This window comes from Tasmannia lanceolata, unplaced genomic scaffold, assembly GCF_043159265.1.
Source record: "Tasmannia lanceolata isolate RefF3 unplaced genomic scaffold, GAP_Taslan_0.1 ptg000023l, whole genome shotgun sequence".
NCBI classification, from domain to species: Eukaryota; Viridiplantae; Streptophyta; class Magnoliopsida; order Canellales; family Winteraceae; genus Tasmannia; species Tasmannia lanceolata.
The window spans coordinates 24660863-24667069 of NW_027518700.1; positions in this window are offsets into that span (position 1 = coordinate 24660863).

The window sequence follows — 6207 nt, forward strand, 5'->3', positions numbered from 1 at the left end:
TTTTTTTATTCATCATCATTTTTTTTTGTTTCGGGACCTAGATCATTAGTTCTGAACACCGGAAGGACTTTATAGGTAGGATAGGGCTTTTCAAAGAATGGCTTAAGGTTCAACAAAGATTTCGACCGAACCTGTGAATAGGTTGCCTACATATCCCAAGGTAGGAATCAGGTCGTGTATAGTTCAGGGCGAATGCCCCTAGTTTGAAGATAAATTGTTCGAAAGTTTATTGATTTTTCTTTTTTTTCTTCTTTCTGGAATAATTGACTTCTCTTCTTTAGGAACTTGTCCCCTTTTTTTTTCTGAAAGGATTGAATTTCTTTTTTTTTTTGGATTGATTGAATTGCTTTTCTTTTTTGAATTGACCGAACTCAGTTTAACCGAGCTGCCTACGTACCCCAGTGTAGGGATCAGGTCTCGCGTAGTTCGGGGGAATGCCCCTAGTTTGATGGGTTTTCAAGAAAATTTTATTCAGGCTCGAAGGGTTTGCAAACCGGTATTCTTTTGACCTTGGGTTCTGATTTTGGGATTTATTCGGCCAAAGGAGGCCTTCCGATGTTCAGATTGAGAATCGATCTAGGTTACTAGAGTCCCTCTGGTACTGATTATTTTATTTTTTTCTTTTTTTTTCCACAGAGCTTGACGGCATTTCCAGGTAAGAGATAATGGATCTTCTTCTTCCAAGATTCTTATGCGTGCTTTCGACTTTCATAGAGCGAAACTTGTTCTTTGACATCCTCCATCTATGGATTCGTACTCTTGATATCTGATGATCACTTTTCAATGCTTGCTCTTGAACTTCTTATCTTGAATTTGTTGGCTTTATGTTATGAATTTGAGAACCAAGGTCATTGATTGGAAATATGAAAGTTGTTTCCACTCTATGGCCCTTGTATAGCATATATCTTCTCACTTTCTTCATTTTCTTTGAGCTTTCCATCAATGTCTTGCCCCTGGTATCAATTGTAGCTTTTCTAGACAATCTTCTTATTCTTGAAATAATTTTATCAATTCTTCACACTCCTCAGAGGGAAATGTATTTTCAATCGGCATTCACTGAATCAAAGTTTCAGTGCCAGTGTTTACCACTTCAATTTCATCTTTGAAAAGCTGGAATTGGCGCTCCTCCTCTTGTTCAAGTAATTGTTGTGACTCAAGTGGAGTTTCGTCAATTTTGTCCTCATTTGAGGAGGGAGTCTTATTTTAAGATCAGAAGCACACTTAAGAAACAGACACCAATGAACTTTTGGAACTGAAATTTTTATTTAAAGAAAAGGCTATTACATCTGATGACCTATCCTGAACATTCTCAGGATTCACAACTCTAAATAAAAAAGAGAAGCAGAAGATATCTTGCCTGGACTAGGCATTGACCTTGAAATGTAAGACCGGACTCAACAATTGTACTGACCATGATTACTGATTCGCATAGGGGAATGCCCCTAGTTCAAGGATTATGATAGTGAACTCTGAAGGACTTAGCAAAATATTCTTGAAAAAGGTTGCCCTTAGAGTAAGAAAAGACCAAGGGTACAAGCAAGATTGGATCATCTGGACCAGGCATGATCAGATCATGAGATTGCATAATCGAAAGATTGTGAGATTCTGCTCCTGCCAGTTAGGGGATGGCATGAAGATACGATCGAATCGTATGACAGAAGAATGAAAGACGCACGATCAAGAGATTAGATGAGATAGTATAAGATTGCTTTCAACGGATAGATCATGAATGACTAATCCTATGAGATCTTTGAAAATGATGGGATTTATATCCTAACCCCAAAGGGAAAATTTTTAATCTTCACACATTTTATCAGTGTTACCTGAAGGCATCAACCTTACTCCTAATCTAGCGGAGTGGAGAGAGGATCTCGACTCATGACTTTGTTCGTGTATCTAAGGACCGATCGTAGCCATTGGAAAATGGACTACGGCCTAATCTAGACACAAATGGGTAAGATATCCTAAACTAGGCTCACACACGTGATGCACATGTGTTCGTATACTACATGCATGTGTGGGTTAATCTAGGGGTAAGGCCAAGAGTTCCCTTAGCGCGAATCCCTGTTCGATATACTGTACCAGTGTCCGGCGTATCAGTACGTGAACAAGAGATCCGTTTACGTACCATAAAGGTACTAGGCTAAGGGTGGAATGCTTCTCTAGCACAGAGGCACCAGGTGATGAAATCCCAGTCAACCATGCTAGATAACACTCCGGGTTCCTAAAATAGGACGTGTGTGCATGTGAGATGCAGGGGTTTAGATGAAAGTGATGTAAGTGTGTGCAATAAGTTCGCGCAATCTATGATGCCTTCAGGTTTTGTTAAATTAAGTTCGAGTAAAATGTGATGAGAAAATAAAACGAGACAAACTAATCTAACAAGTATAGAGTTTTTATCAGCCAGTTAAATTAAATTCAAATGAATTATCTTTTGAAATTTTAATGAAGTTAGGTGGTCCCCAGCAGAGTCGCCAGACTGTGGGACATGATCCCGCGAGAGGGGCGTGGGGCGCGAGCCGCCGCGCGCTCTCCTTTTGGTCTCTCGTTCCCACGCGATTGGCGTGTGCATTTTATTTGTTGATTTGAATTCGTCTTTCCTGTGAACTTGGGATCACTAAGGCAATCCGAATTCCACACGAAAGAGATTGACAGAGTCGCCACCTAGATGTGGGATCTAGGACCCATAATTAACCAGAAATCTAGACTCGCTACCTGGTTACGAGAATGGAAGGTATGGGGAGTTATCCACCACATGCACCATTCCTGCCCGATAATCGGTCTTCGATTCCAAAAGCTAACTCTTTTAAATTTATTTTAAATGGCTCATTCAACTCTATGTTAATGTGCGAACTAAGTGACATGCATCCTAGAATCTAATTTCAATGTGAATCCTAGATGTGTATCTTGATTTATTAATTTGTCTGGATTCATTCTAAGTGAAAGTTCTCCTAGAATTCTAATTTCATGGAAAACCCTAACTGATTTGATTAAGTATTTACAAGAAAATTAATATACAAAACACCACAATTTGTTGTGGTGCCGACTCGCGGGTGGTATGCCGTCAGACATCCAAGCTGCCTACGTACCCAAGCCTCACTGGGATCAGAGTCGACGTAGTTCGGTGCACCTAAGCTAAGCTACTTATGCCTAACTCAACTAGGACACCGACTTAGACGGATTTGACTGTTTCAACAGTTTTAAGAGGAATTATTTAATTCAAGTTGAGGATTTTATTATCTTAGGATTTCATCTAAGATGCTATATGATTCTTATCTGAATGCAAGTTGTCCCTTAGACTAATGCAGGTTTTGCCTACATCCTAGTTTACTAGGCTTGTCCTAGGGAAAGATCGGGTGACTAGTGTAACTAGACCTATGGTACGGTTGCTATTCATAGCAAGCGTCCGTGATGAGGCTGGACTCCTAACTCTAGGACTCCCTAAAACCTAGGACACGGCACGACACCAGTGTTCCTAAATTGGGCTCTAATGGTTCTTAGATTGGAAACCATAATCCAATGGTTCCGAAAGACACAAGATAAATCGATTTAAGTTCTCGAGGTTAATGAGTTTCAGATTTCGAAGATTTTCAGTTTCTAGACATTTAAGGATTACCAATGGTTCTAGGGTTCACCAATTTCGGCCTTGAATGGCATCCAAAGGAGGGAATCGTGCGCTCTTTCCTTGTGCAATTTAATACTTAGGTTATAGCATCTTATTGCCTGGCAGAATCTCAGGATTTCCGTGGACACTAACCTCGGAGCCAACAACATGCTATAACTTAAATATTCAAATTGTCAAAGATCAAGTTGCAATTGGGATACGATTATGGATGCACTGGCCATTTTTCCAGGAAAATCTAAAGATCCTAAAATTTCTGTTTCAATGGATTAAGGAGTGAACATGTGACAGAATTTTAAAGTTCTTTAGGAATTTTTATATGATTTTCAATTAATTTCGAATTTTCCATGGATTTTATCAATTTTAAGCATATGAGCGGTTTTACAAGTGAAATTGTTGCAAATAAATTCGAAATGATTTGAAATTTCTAGAGCAGCAAGATGAAAATGTATGTAGCTTACAGGATGAGTTTTGCATATTTTTACATTAAATTCACATTTAATCTTGATTAAACCATTAAATGTCCAGATTGCACAATTAACACATAAACTAGTAGAAATATAACTCTAAATTCTATGAAATTTCTACAGAAATACTATATGAATCAAACTTGCATGCAGTGAGATTTTCATGAATTTTAGAAATTATTTACTACCAATTTCGGATTTTACAATTTCCAGACCAGATTATAAATTAACACTACATCCCATATTAAAACAGATCCAAATCACACGAAAATTTTACAGTAACAAGTAATATGGAAGATAAGACTACTGTAAAACTTTTATGAATTTTAATGATGATCTGATGCTAGTAAAAATTCTCCTAAAATCTGATAAGTTTCAAAGAAAATATTAAATAATATACCAAATAAACTCCAAAACTCTTTACAAATTCATGGTAAAATGAATCAGTAACATATTATTTTCCCACGAAATTTCATTAATTTTAGAATCTGTTTGGTATATAATTTAATTTTTCTTCGTCAAAAGATGTTTTTTGAAGAGTTTTCCATTTTTAAAACACAATTTGCGGAAAAAATCAGAAAAATTCGGAAAAATACAGAAATATTTTGAGAACAATGCACCTACCTGTGGTGAAGATCTCCGCCCAATCCAAAAAAATATAAAAAATCCTGCCGCCGCCGATCCGCTCCGCCGTCTTTCGCTTTCTCTAGAGTGTTTAGAGGGAGTGATTGAGGGAGTGAAGAGATAATGGAAGAAGAATATTAGGGAGAGGGATGGAAGAATATATTGAGGAGAGGGATTGGAGGGAGTGATTAGAAAGAGATAATGGAAGATAAATTTCTCCTCTTTTTTTTTTTTTCCTCTTATGGATGGGAAGGGAGATATATATAGGGAGAGAAAGAGAGAGAGAGAGATATGTTGGTGGAGAGCTCATCATGTTGTCCCTCTTAGTGGAGAATCCATCATTATTGTTCTTAGTGGAGGGCCCATCATGTTTCTTAGTGGAGAGTCCATCATTATTGCTCTTAGTGGAGGGCCCATCATGTTTCTTAGTGGAGAGTCCATCATTATTGCTCTTAGTGGAGGGCCCATCATGTTTCTTAGTGGAGAGTCCATCATTATTGCTCTTAGTGGGGGGCCCATCATGTTGTCTTAGTGGAGAGCTACCATCATTGCTCTTCATAAGAGGCCTCACAAGAGGCCCCACTGAGGCCCCACAACGCGGGCCCCACAATGTGGGCCCTCGGTTGATTCGATTTTAAACAAATGTTCAGTGCGGGCCCACCAAACGAGTCCAAATTTAATCAAAATGCATCATGCGGCCCCACCAAATGGGTCCAACTTTCTCGATCCAAATTTAATCGAAGCACCCAATGCGGGCCCACCAAACGGGTCCCAATTCTCTCTGGTTTAGATTTTTCTGAATAATCCTTCTCAACATTTAGCGGGAAAATACGAAACACGACGGAAACAACCAAAAATATTTAGAAATGTAACAAACGCGGGAAGGAAAGACATTGGAAAACCGATGGAAAAACCCTAATTTATTTATCGATTAAGGCAGAGCAAAATGGGGGTGTCTACACAAATACAACTCCCAAACTCACTAACTCTCAAAATGATTGAAACTAAATGCTCTTGGAGATCCTCTTGACAAGAAATGAATGCAAAAATAAATGCACAAGAGGTAGAAGAAGATTCCTTTTGATTTGAAGATTTAAAGCTTTAGGGTTTCAAGAAGAATGTTTTCAAAAGGATATAATGAAGGTCTTTAATGGTGTATATATAGCCCTAATAGATTTTAGACCATTTGGGGGTAAAACCGTAATAAAACGGTCAAGAAAAAGTAGCCTGCGCAGGCCCCAACGGCTAGTTTTCCAGATTGGGGGCGGTCGACCGGGGTACGGTGGTCGACCGCCCTTATCAGGCGCTCCTTTTTAATTTCAAAATTCAAATTGTCGAGGTCGATCGGGTTATCCGCGGTCACCCTCCAAGGGCTATCAGTTTGATATAATATTTTGCACAAAAACACAGCGCGGTCGACTGAGATGTCCTCGGTCGCCCGCCAAGACCTTCCTGGATGGTTTCTGGATTTCCAGAAAACCTATCCGCATCGAC